Here is a 14,302-nt window from a genome sequence, read left to right on the forward strand (position 1 = left end):
AATAGAAACTGCTGACGTTTCATTTGATATGGGCTCAAGAGAGACCGAGGATGGTCCTGTTGATATGGGCCACACAGAGCCACCTAAAGCGGAGGCTTATTTGGAAGATTATCTTAAAAAGCCAAAAATGGGTGCGGCTCTTCTGGAAAAGGGCCTCATAGAGACAGCAACTGAGGACAATCCTGTTGATGTGGTCCTGAGTGAGACTGAGGGGGATCTTGTGAGTACGGGTGTAATATTGTCATCAACTGAGGAGGATCTTTCGTATGAGTGCCTTCGAGAACCAACGACAAAGAAACAGGTTCATGAGGTGCTGCTAAAATACCATCAAGTTCGAATCACAAGTGTTTGTTCTCGCTGTGTTAAAAAAGTTATGAGTGGTGCTAAAAGATGCTTTTTCGCACTAGTCATTTTGGGTGTACTTATTTCTGGGGCTTTAGTGGCATTAAAAATAGGTAGTACCTTCTTTGAACTCTGTGAATGTTTCGATCCCTTTAGGAATTATTTAGAAAATGTAGTTTTTTAAGTGTTGAAAGTAAACATGATAAAATACATCGCCAATGTCTACATTTTGAGGTTGCATTTGGAGTGATTTAAGAAGACTCATTTTTCAAGTGTTTCATATTTGTACATAAATCATTCAGTGTCAAAGAAACAAGGATGGATTGAGTTCTTTGTCAGCCTTAAATAATGAATTGGATCATCCAAAGAATCACACAATTATACCACTGAAATAGAACATCTACCGTATATACTGCATATAGAGGGCATAGAAACATTTTAAGATGGAATACTGTCATTAAAAACAACAACAATGAATGCAATATGGAATGCCAATTCGTAGTCAAAATGAATACAACAGGCTGATTGAAACAGGGCTGAAAGAGAAAGAGTGTGAAAAGTGTTCTGTAATTCTTGACTTACGGAGTATTTTGGAAATGCATGTCACAGACTCGCGAAGAAAACCAGGACCTCTTTTATTTGTGGTACAATTGCGAAAAGCATAGAGACGGCATGATTTAGTGAAACTTGTTTAACATACTTTGTTTAATACAGATGCACTTGCAGGGGCATGTGTCCTTCTGTATGCTTCAGTCCGAAAAGGTGCGCAGCTGCAGACTTTTTTGGCTACCTCGTCCATACACGCTCACCGACTGCCCATCGGCCGCAATGTTTCTCCTGCATTATGCCTACGGCTGAACGATGATGTCATATCTAATTTAATTGATGAAAAATGATCAGCACCAGCAAACTTTGTTTTCAATTCTGAGGAGCATTTCTGCATGCTGATGGAGACTTGGAGTTTGAAAGTCCCGATCACAACTACAGTGGCAGTAATAACGCCGTAAATTAGATTTGGAATCATTTGTTTTTATTTGGGCTATAATCAGTCGAGACTGGCTCGCGTGTGGCGTGATGCAAGCATGGTTGCATCATCATCATCATCATTCACTCGCTATTCTGATGTACTTGATCAAAAAATGTGTCTAGTCATGACCACAGTCTTCTGATTAAATGACTTAATGTGATTTACAGTATAACTTCTGCATCGCACGCTCCGGATTTGTGGTCCCGGTATTTTAGGGTTTTTTTTTTTTTTTTTTTTTGTAGGGTGGGGGAGAAGTAAATGTGACCGGCATTTTGCAGAATAGCACTCAGTTGAAATCATAGACTTATATGCAACTAGATTAATAATTGGCCCCGAAGAGCTGAAGCCAGAGGGCAGCCATTTTACATTCCCATTATTACCGACAACTTCAGTGACCCGACCCCACCTACTTAAGAGAAAATACTTGCGAAGCATTAGGGAGTCTACTGTGGAGCTTTATTATTTTTTTTTAATGCAAATTTTCACAAATCCGCAAATGTTTTGGGGGTGACAAATGACCAGGCGAGACGGCCCGGTGGTCCAGCGGTTAGCGCGTCAACCTCACAGTGCAGATGTAACGGGTTGGATTCCAGCTCCGGCCTTCCTGTGTGAAGTTTGCATGTTCTCCCTGGGCCTGCGTGGGTTTTCTTCGGGTACTCCGGTTTCCTCCCACATTCCAAAAACATGCATGGCAAGCTGATTGAACACTCTAAATTGTCCCTAGGTGTGAGTGTGAGCGCGGACGGTTGTTCGTCTCTGTGTGCCCTGCGATTGGCTGGTAACCGGTTCAGGGTGTCCCCCGCCTAGTGCCCGAAGACAGCTGGGATAGGCTCCAGCTTCCACTGTGACCTTTGTGAGGATAAAGCGGATTGGAAAATGGATGGATGGATGACCAGGCGAGTGGCACCTGAAGGCATCGTGGGAAGTGTGCCAAGGATTTTGAACTCTGCTCCCATCAGTTCGTCTTGCAAACATACACTGACTATCCGACAAAAAATGAGTTTCTCCTCCTCACAAGGACAAACAAAGACATTGAACTCTGCTCTCATCAATTCATTGTGCAAACATACACTGCCAACCCAACAAAAAGAATGAGCTCCTCCTCACAAGGATGAACAAAGACTTTGCATTTTATGCGGCTCTTTGCTTGACTGAAACGTCACTTAATCATCCCGTCGCAGACACCGTGCTACAGTTGCCCGACTTCCAACTTTGCCCTGCGCACCACGTCACGGGACAGGTGGCAAAATATGCTTCCTACATCATCCAAAAATGGTCTCCTGATGTCACAAAGTTCAATGCACACTACTGCCCGGACTTGGAGTCACTGTTTTTTTATTGTAAGTTCCTTTATTTATTCTTACTCCACCAGGGTTAAACCTCTATTTTTAAGATTCCGATTTTTTTTTTTTTAACATCCACAAACTTCCACGAAACCCATTGTCAAGTCAGATATCAGCTCACTCCTCAGCAAATCCAGTTGAGCTGCAACTATTTTAGTAATTCTACTCTTTTCTTAAATTAAACCAGGTCTGAAAGATTTTCACACAGCACTGTGTTTGTGCTTATTTTTAATCATTATTATTTGCTTTTTCAAGATTTAAGACAGGACTGCCATTGTTAGTGTAGTGGTTCAAGTTCATGTACTTGCCATAGCAGCAGTTCCCACGCAACGCTCTCATCAGTCATCTTATTGACCGAAAATCCGCCAAGGGAATAAGTGCCTTTCACCTATCATATACATCTGGAATAGCCTCCGTCATGATCCTAGACAAGTCGTACAGAAAATGGATGGATTTGAAATATATTGTTTTTGTTTTCAATCCGCACTTGAGTCACGTAATGCTTCAAATATACGAACTCGCATCGAGTTGCCTTGACTAAAGTAGCCAAATTTTATGAACAGTGGCAATGACTTATACTTGCCTCATCACAAGCCAGTGTCTCGTCAAAAATATTTTGAAGCTGTTTTCAAGTGAAAAGACTTTGACTGCATAGTGTTGCTTTAAACAAATCACGTGTGAGTGAGCGCTGAAGAAAAGGACTTTGCGAGAACAGAGTGAAAAACATCTGAGGCTATACATCTGCTGCTCAATATTTGGAAACTTTGGAAAGATATACAAACTAGACTATATGAAGTGTACAATTCTGTCACAGGCTTTATATTTGTGTTTTGTAGTGAGACACATTGTAGTAATACCACACCAGTCTACCATCAGTGTCAATTACAACATCTGGGACAGACACGCTTTCTTTCATGGTTTGTGGCAAACACCAGAAGCGACCACCAATGCTGTCACACGTCTCTTTTTAAATATTGACAAATGAAGACAGAATGACTTAGATGTGCTTTCCAATGGTACATGCACGCGGTATGAAATGTTCCTATTATTCAGTCAAAGCATCATGACAGGCCTCAGTGGGCATAAGTCACCCTTTTGTGGTTCAAGAGTACCTCGGAGTGAGACAAACAGACGATCGCGGGTCAAGCCACCCACTCTTTTCTTTGTCTCATTTCCACTTTTGGTCAAAGACAAAAACATCTCCTCCGAATAAGAAGTGGTTTGCTGTTCCATGTTTGTTTTGAGAAATGCTTAAAGTGGCCCACTATAAAGGCAGGGTGTGTACATGTTTAGGGTTGTCATCACAGTGGAAGAATGGGTCACTGACCAGCTCTTCACATTCTGTCTCGTTAAAGAAATGAAATTTGGGTTTGGGTGAAAATAAGCAGAGGAGACTATTTCTTTTTTTTTTTTTAACAGGCGGGATGGGAAAAACAGAACGCCATGGCAAAGAGTAATGTTTTGCAACCTTTATTGAGCTAAGGCATATTTCGATGATAAAAATCTCACGGCACACCACCAAGCGAAAATGTATATAGTGAAATATAGTGAAATAATGATGAGGTCTCAATTTATTTATGAGTATGTAACCTGGGCCTATTCAGTTGCTGCCATTCTGTTACGTGTATCAATGCCAACAGGCACATACACAGATTGGGGCGGCCGTGGCACAGAGGTAAGAACCGGTCATTCGGTAAATGGAGGGTCGGTCCACTGTTGGAATCCCGCTCTGTCCGAGTCATGTGTCATTGTGTCTTGGGCAAGACACTTCACCCACCTTCCCTCCAGTGCCACTCACATACAGCTGGGCTTAAATGTTTGGTGGTGGTCAGAGGGGCCGTATTAGTTTTAGTTAGTTTAAATGTATTTCAGTTTTCGCACTGACAGCTCAGGCGAAGGCTGAAGTGACAGCCGAAACTGTCAGCTCGTCAGGGTTTTTTTTCCTTCACTAAAAAACAACAAAAAAAACTAATAATAAGACAAGATGAACGTCATAAATGACCATCACCATGTTTTTCTCCAATTTAAAAACCTCAGCGACACCGTCAGCGCCTCCAGCCTACGAATCGAATCAAGTGAGAGCCACCTTGTATGCCACCAACACAAGCCTTTTTGCCTCTCTCAGTAGGCAATGTTGATGAATGTTAATTACTGTATAGCCGTGAAATCCCAGTTCACATTTAACTGAATGCAAACATTACATCCACATACAAGCACAAACTTTCCGGGGGGGGGGGGGGGGGGCAAATCCTACTTCTCGGTTCTTCACTTTTCGCGGGGGAGTCCTGTACCAATTAACCATGAAGAACAAGTGATTGCTTGCCATTTTATATTACTTGTCATGTATATGCCAGGATCGTGATGATTATATTTAGTTTGTAGATAGCTTTCTCACAAGAGCGGCATCTCTGCTGCATGGGGCCACAATGCATCTGGCATCATATATTACAAAGGATGCCTTCCTTAATATGTCTCAGCCAGGTGAACTTGTCCACCCACTGGTGATCAAAACCGCTGGCCTTGTGTTTTGCAGAAAATCTGAAAAACTGTATAGCAAAACAGAAACCACATATTCAACAAAAAAAAAAGTCATGAATTTTACACTTTTTATTCAGCATACAGTATGTCAATGTTGTTCTTTACATTAGATCCATCACAGTAGTTAGGATGGCAAGCAGATGCAGGAGGGGAAAACTAACAGTCTAGTGCCGGGTATAGTTTTTTCTTTCTTTTTAGGGGTGGGCTGTGGGGGGGATTTGTGTGCCTTACTCAAAAGTACCTAAAAACATTGCAAGAAGAACTACATGCATTAGCTGCTTTGGTAATCTTAGGATGACTCACATGTTCATTTTAAGGATGGTCAAACAGCCCCCCCCCCCCCCCCCCCCCCCCAGTGTAGCATACTGTATAATGGGCACAAAGTAAAAGTAATGATTAATAAAGAGCCCTTTTTATTGGCTGCTGAGCTGGGACAAGAGTTAAAATGATGGTCGGTGTGAATGAGCTGGAGCTCCATCTTGGGACTCTCAAAGCACAGAGGAGCCACTGTCAGATGGCAAGAGAAAGTTAGAATAATATGTATGTTGGATATGGGCCAACTCATGGGGTCTACACACGGTAGTTGTTTCAACTTCAAAGAAATCGCAATGTCTCTGTGATGTCAAACCCCTCCGAAATGCCTAAATTGAATCAGCGTGAGTGTCGAGGGGAGAGATTGGAAACAATAAGATACATCAAATTCGATTTTCTCCAGTGATCAGGTTCCATGCTTTCACTTTCAGGCAGTAGACATACTGTATGTGAACTGGAAAAAGGAGGAGCGGAAAAAATGCTTGCCGTACTTCATGATTTAATCATGTTAATAGGACAAAATTTCAATGTGATCCCTCTTCAAAATAAGCAAGGCTCGGGAGGGGCATTTTGTGATTGAAGGGGTTTGCTTTCATGTGTTCATGTTTGAACTCATTCCAACAGTGAGTTCCTGCTCACTGTTTCACAAAGGCTTTTTCTGGCAACAGTGATTCGAACCGTGTCAAATATAGGCTCACACGGTTCAAGAAATTGAGAGAGTTTCTGTCACCCTGAGTACTTTAGCAGCATGCCCCCAAAACATAGAAAAACATGGCAGCCCCCGCAGGGCCCCGAGTCAGTGGGCCTCTTTCCTTCAGTGAATGCTCGCAGCTGCTATTCCAATCGCAGGGAAATGATTGTGGTCACGCAGCAGCACATGCGCACGCACGCACGCACGCACGCACGCACGCACACACGCACGCACAGACACACACAGACACACACAGACACACACACACACACACACACACACACACACAATACCTACTACTGTGGTGATAACATGTAGTAAACTGAAGCAAATCCAATTTTGAGTTGTTTAGGGGTACGTGTGTAAACACAAAGGAGACTGGGCCTTTCATGAGAGTCTTACCCTCTTTCACACAAAATCCATCGACGGTATATCAATTTTCTACACTGTATGTGGCATTCAAGATGGCTGGGGATATTTTGAGTTAAAACTATCTTACCTGACCTTACCCTGAAATGTCGCCCATTCATATAAAAATGTAGACTTTGTGGAATATCAGGTCAACCATGGCGCATAGATGGAGACACCATCACTAAGTGTTCACCGAAAACATGCTGCGTGCACTGAAGTCAGGTAAGGATTACTACCAGCGACCTATGCAGAAACAGCATGAACAAATTATATTTTCACCCACGGTGGGGGTTTTTTTTCTGTACAGAGCAACTAATTTAAAAATGAACTGCTGTTTATAAATCCTCCCATTAGGGACAGGAGTTTGACTTGGCCATTTGAAACCATTGTATTTGTTTTGGTTTAACTGTCCCACAGTGGAACAACATTCACGGTTAGAGTTCTTGTCTTACTGCCTGATCCACTTTCTTCATTTAAGTGATGCATTTCCTTAACATTTTCCGGGACAATTTTCTGGTAAATTTCCTAATTCAGTTTCATCAGTGATGTTGAGTCAACCTGAACCAGATGCAGCAAGACAGGCCCAAATCATGAAAATGCCACTACCATGTTCATGGAATGAGGTTCTTGTTCAGGATTGTTTTTGCTGAATGGAACTGTCTAATACAACAGCATACATATGCAAAGTTTGTTGAGCTGAATGGTAACAGGAAAGAGTTTGCCATTTTCTGTGCAACGTCCAGAATGTGTATCCACAGAGATGTGCCGTCTGTTATTCATGAGCAGTCAAAAAGCCTGGACTCACTTTTTAATAAGTCTGTAACGATATCTAAATATCACGAAAGGATGTTATCACATTATGAACCTCACGATATAATAATGATCACAATATTGTGGGGAGTTTGACAATATACAGTAAGAAAAGCTAACGATGCGGTATAAAAACTCACAATATTGTGGAAAAGCTCATATTGAGAAAAATAGTGTTTTCTCCATAAATAACAGCAGTGACAACGAAATAAGATTGGCCAGTCATTTAATTGTCATGCGCTCCTATTTGTGCTCTTTTTAAATGTCCTAACATGACGCCAATGATAACGTGGCTATTTTAACATTGCGGTGCTGCTGTTATCATTACATCCCTACTTTTTAGTGCTATTGACTGATAAATATGTCCAAATTTATGACTGGTAGTGAATATGGTCAGACAGTGTTTCCTTTAACGTTGAACATTCCATTCCGGGATGCTGGAATTTTCCCCCACAGGAAATAATGAAAACCAAATGTATCAATTCCAGGGTCAAACATTGATAAAATCTTTAACTCTTGAAAATGTTTTGAAGTATCATTCTTAATGACCATACAAGTGTAAAAAGAAGTTAACACTTACCGGTTGTTAAAGGAATAAATCTAACATGGTGTCATAACAAACCAAAAGTTTCATTCATTGGATTTTTGCCCTTTGAAATGTTAACCCCAACACAAATGGGAAAAAAAAGGTTTTACCCTCAAAGTAATGTAAAACATTACAAGATTGAAATCTTACTTTGGAATTCCTACATATGCCTTTCTATTCGAAGCGGTTATATATGAAAGAGTAGAGAATTAAAGTCTCCTTTAACCAGTGAATCAGAGATGTCAGGAAGCAGCTGCTTCATGCTAGTAGCTAGCACTAACTTGGACCCCCAAGGTTTTATGTGATTTTGGTGTCATATTTCCCCCCAAACTTTGTTCAGGTTCCAAGTTGTACAGCCTTTGGACTGTTCAAATTGCGAGGTTCCTTTATATAAAGTTGCATTTTCATGAAAATCTGTTCTGCACTGGAGAACAAATCTAACTCCAAAATGCAAACGACATTTAAGCGTGTTTACTCAACGTAGCTTAAACCCAATAAACAGAGAAAGTTTTAAAGCCTTGTTAACATTGCCTTGCTGTCCATAAATGCATATCCTCTGGCAAGAGGAAAAGGGTAAATTGAATTACTTCGATTGTGATGAGCTAAGCTAAAACAGTGCTTTAATGATTTGTGTATGGCACGATTGCCCCAGAGACTGCAAAGGGGGTTGATGAGGTATAATTTTAGGGAAAGGGGCGTAGCGCTGGAGGACAGCCAGGATTGAGGCTCCTGATGGTGCCGCCTCAGGGTCAATCAGCTCAAATGTTTTCATGTAGTCTTACTGAAGCTCTTCATCTGATGGCTTTTGGAATCAGAAAAAAAACAAAACGGAAAAACAAGAAGCCTACTTTGAACATCAGGGTGGTCTACTAGTCATCATTGTAACTGTTGTCTGGCTCCCTGCATCTGCCAACTTATTATGAGGAATTTCTCCACAGCCTTCTACCGCTACACACTGTGACAGCTAGCTGACGAGAAAATCGTAGATAAATGAAGGAAAACGAAATTATTCTGAAAACAACGTGTCTTTAAAAAACGGTATTTCATTTTCTGTTCATCTAAACTTTTAATAGAATACTAATAAATCGCTTTCTGACATTTGACGACGACAATCTTCGTAATACCTAACGAAGGAAATGCATTAAGAAGGTTCTGAATCAAATTTGATCTGACATTGTGTGGGTGAGATGGCACTGTGACTACTGCAATTGGGACCCAATTATTTGTACAAAGGCAAATGAAAAACTCAACTCATCCATGTGGTATCGAGCTTGTCCTCGTTCAGGTCGCGGATGAACTGCTGCTGGAGATCTTAGCTGGCAATCATTCACATTCACATGAATGTACAGTTACAGTCTTCTACAGTTAACTAAACGTGTTTTTTTTAAAGGGACAGTGTGTCGAAGTTTTGCATTCATTCATATTCATTCATTTTAAAAAATACACTAGAAATTTCAATAAAATGAACAAAAATATGTGCTCAGTCACATTAATCATACGTTTAGCAATCATGAAATATATCACACGGGTTGCGCCTCACAGGAGGCTGAAATGTTTTGCCGCCATGTTTCTGCTACGGATACATGGAGATCATAGATCATAGAAATCACAAAATTGCTGCATGAACAACTACAGCCTGTGTACCAATGCGTTACTTCATAATTTGAGGGAATACTAAGTCATTTATTATTACTTGCCAAGTGCGGTCTCTCCAAGGCACTGAAGTGCACGTTTCATAATGCATGCGCTTCAAACTTAGGTCATTGCATTTGGTACCATTTTGCGCGCTGCACCTTAAAGGATGTGGGAGGAAGCAGGCACAAGCCATGGCGGCAAATATGAAAACTCACAATTAAAAAAAAAATGTTAAGGCCAGTTCCGACTGTTTTTATGACATCATCTTTTTCAGATAAATGTGGGGGGTTTTGTGTGTCTTGTTTTATGAAATTGAGCGAAAGACTCATGACGTATGAGCGATCCTGTATGCAGAGGGTAATTAGGCAAGGACTGGAATTCTCACCCATTTTAGTACTGCACTTTACACTTACAATTGATGCCTAAAATATCATAAACCGTTGTCTCCAAAAGCTAACGGGAGGCATAGCCTAATCTGAGAGTCTTTTCCAGTTGTACCTTTAATTCAATAAATTATACGACTCAACTGGTCTCCTGTGTACTGTGTGTCTGTATAGTCATTGTCAGACCAGCTGCACACAGAGTTGGCAACTCGCACCCACACACCTGGCGAGCGAACATAGCATAACACACACCAACTGGGAACTAATGTTGATTGAAAAACAAAAAATACGGTGCAACAGTTCACTTGCATTAGGCCGTGTCCCTCGGTGCACCATGGTCATAAGGTCTAGCAAAATTGAAAGTACACTGTAGAAAATGTCAGAGGTTCATTGGTGAACAAGCAGGGACACGACTAATTTTGAATATCTGAATCAAACTGACAAAGTGAAAATGTCAAGAAATCTCCCGTGTTGTCATGTTTGTTCTTTTCCAAGCACTCGTTCCAGCACTTCACTCAATGATTATGGGGACTACTGTACACTGCGGTTTACAATTTTATTGTTTTCAAATTTTTAAAAAACATGTCACGTTACCAAGCAGCTCCAATGTGCGAGTATGGTAACATATTAACTACTATAATGGCTAAAACCTTGATCTGTGATGATCCCATCAATTTATGATCTAAACTGAGGGGGTGCGGTCAGATGAGCAATCTGGAATCTGTCAGCACCTTAACTCCCTTGGTCGGGAATTCCTTCTTTATCCTGGCCACTTTGGAGCAGTTCCACATGGAAAGTACTGTGCAGTGGAAACTGGCAACAAAAAAAAAACCCTCTGCACTCCACAAGATGTCCAGATTTGCATTCCTTCCTTGTGACACAAAAGCAAGGGAGAACACCATAATTTGACCAAGAGGGGATGCACTTTTGGCTCAGGGAGGTGGTGTGAGTGATGCAAAAAGAAGCTTACAAACTTGGTAAGTGGCAAGAGAACTAATATGAGAAAGGATAAGTGAAAGAAAGAGGAACTTTTTTTTTTTTTTTTGCATGGACAACAAAGAGAGATATTTAATAAAATGTCGACAAAAGCTTCATGGCTTCAACTGTTGCCCAGAAAGGTAAGGAAAACGTGAAAACAAATCTCATTTTCCTCTCAAACCTTTTTTATTATCATAACATGACTGAGCAACCTTGGGTCCTTTCACCTAAGGGGGAGGAGAGAAGGCACATAGAGACGATTGAGGTGGTTTCGTGACTCGTGAGGGATAATGAGGAGGTAGGCAAGTTCACCAGAGGAGGGGTATGACTTGGGGAGGTGGGGGGCATAACTGCTGGCTTCTCAACAGTAGCATTCTTTCACACTTGCTGGAAGCAATCAGTAACTGGGGCCAGAGCGAAAATCGGAGCTCCTTGTGTTTGTTTTGGCTGCAACTCCCCCTATATCTCAACTTCTCCACCTTCACATGCAAAAGCCTCATTTGCTCACGTAGTTGCAAGTGAGCAAATGCCTTCAAACACCACCTTCATCCAATCGTCCACTCCAAATCACCTCAACGTAGTTGCCTGATTAAAGTGTAAGTAATGTTCACGATTTCACCTGATGTAAGTCAAATAAAGACAATAAAGGAAAGTAAAAAGAGAATGTAGGACACTGATGTTGAATGTAAAGTTGGCAGGTGAGGTGCTTTCCTTTTCTAGGACGAGTATCCATTTAAATAGATTTATGCAAAAGACCTAATGCCAGGCAAAGTCCAGAAAAGGATTTTATATATCCATCCATCCATCCAATTTCTGATCCGCATCATCCTCACAAGGATCGCGGGGCATGCTGGAGCCAGTTGTGTTGGGACACCCTGCACCGGTTGCCAGCCAATCACAGGGCACACAGACGAACAAACATCCGCGCTCACACTCACATTCACACCTAGGGACAATTGAGAGTTTTCAATCCGCCAGCCATGCATGTTTTTGGAATGTGGGAGGAAATCGGAGTACCCGGAGGAAACCTATGCAGGCACGGGGAGAACATGTAAACTCCACACTGGGCTGGAATCGAACCCGGTACCTCTCTGCACTGTGAAGTCAACGCGCTAGCCACTTGTCCACCCGGATTAAAAAAAAATATATATACAGTATATATCTATAAATAGATAGATAACTACCGTTCAAAAGTTTGGGGTCACATTGAAATTTCCTTATTTTTGAAGGAAAAGCACTGTACTTTTCAATGAAGATCATTTTAAACTAGTCTTAACTTTAAAGAAATACACTCTATACATTGCTAATGTGGTAAATGACTATTCTAGCTGCAAATGTCTGGTTTTTGGTGCAATATCTACATAGGTGTATAGAGGCCCATTTCCCATCACCCCAGTGTTCTAATGGTACAATGTGTTTGCTCATTGGCTCAGAAGGCTAATTGATGATTAGAAAACCCTTGTGCAATCATGTTTACACATCTGAAAACAGTTTAGAGAAGCTACAAAACTGACCTTCCTGTGAGCAGATTGAGTTTCTGGAGCATCACATTTGTGGGGTCAATTAAAAGCTCAAAATGGCCAGAAAAAGAGAACTTTCATCTGAAACTCGACAGTCTATTCTTGTTCTTAGAAATGAAGGCTATTCCATGCGAGAAATTGCTAAGAAATTGAAGATTTCCTACAACGGTGTGTACTACTCCCTTCAGAGGACAGCACAAACAGGCTCTAACCAGAGTCGAAAAAGAAGTGGGAGGCCGCGTTGCACAACTGAGCAAGAAGATAAGTACATTAGAGTCTCTAGTTTGAGAAACAGACACCTCACAGGTCCCCAACTGGCATCTTCATTAAATAGTACCCGCAAAACACCAGTGTCAACATCTACAGTGAAGAGGCGGCTGTGGGATTCTGGGCTTCAGGGCAGAGTGGCAAAGAAAAAGCCATATCTGAGACTGGCCAACAAAAGAAAAAGACTAAGATGGGCAAAAGAACACAGACATTGGACAGAGGAAGACTGGAAAAAAGTGTTGTGGCCGGATGAATCCAAGTTTGAGGTGTTTGGATCACAAAGAAGAATGTTTGTGAGACGCAGAACAAATGAAAAGATGCTGGAAGAATGCCTGACGCCATCTGTTAAGCATGGAGGAGGTAATGTGGGGTTGCTTTGGTGCTGGTAAGGTGGGAGATTTGTACAGGGTAAAAGGGATTCTGAATAAGGAAGGCTATCACTCTATTTTGCAACGCCGTGCCATACCCAGTGGACAGCGCTTTATTGGAGCCAATTTCATCCTACAACAGGACAATGACCCCAAACACACCTCCAAATTGTGCGAGAACTAATTAGAGCAGAAGCAGGCAGCTGGTATTCTATCGGTAATGGAGTGGCCAGCGCAGTCACCGGATCTGAACCCCATTGAGCTGTTGTGGGAGCAGCTTGACCGTATGGTATGCAAGAAGTGCCCATCCAACCAATCCAACTTGTGGGAGCTGCTTCTGGAAGCGTGGGGTGCAATTTCTCCAGATTACCTCAACAAATTAACAGCTTGAATGCCAGAGGTCTGCAATGCCGTAATTGCTGCAAATGGAGGATTCTTTGACGAAAGCAAAGTTTGATGTAAAAAAAATCTTATTTCAAGTACAAATCATTATTTCTAACCTTGTCAATGTCTTTTCTATTCATTTCACAACGTTTGGTGGTGAATAAGTGTGACTTTTTATGGAAAACACAAAATTGTTTGGGTGACCCCAAACTTTTGAACGGTAGTGTATATCTATAAATAGATCGCTCGATCGATAGATAGATAGATGCATGCAGTCTCACGGTGAGCTATTTATATGCCATTTATCCAATAAAATATGTTTGGGGCCTACAATTATTAGTTGGGGAGTCGAGGGTTTGATGTCACACTTATCACATGTTTATATATTTCTTAAGAATCAATAAATCATATCTGAACAAAATGTGCATCAGATAAAAGACCATATTCTCAGGTATGTACCAACTCAATTCCAATTAAGTTGGGACATCGTGTTAAACATGAATAAAAACAAAATACAATGAGTTACTTTCACATGTTTGGAACATCCCACAGGGGAACAGGCAAACTGAAAACTGGCGGGGGCCATGATTTGGCCGAAAAGGAGCTTATATGTATACACACACACATATATTGATATCTATCTATCTATATATACACATATGTATATATCTATATATATTAAAACATATATATAATTTTTTAGGGGG

Source organism: Hippocampus guttulatus, chromosome 6, assembly GCF_054856545.1.
Source record: "Hippocampus guttulatus isolate MCC_2025c chromosome 6, RoL_Hgut_1.0, whole genome shotgun sequence".
Taxonomy (NCBI): domain Eukaryota; kingdom Metazoa; phylum Chordata; class Actinopteri; order Syngnathiformes; family Syngnathidae; genus Hippocampus; species Hippocampus guttulatus.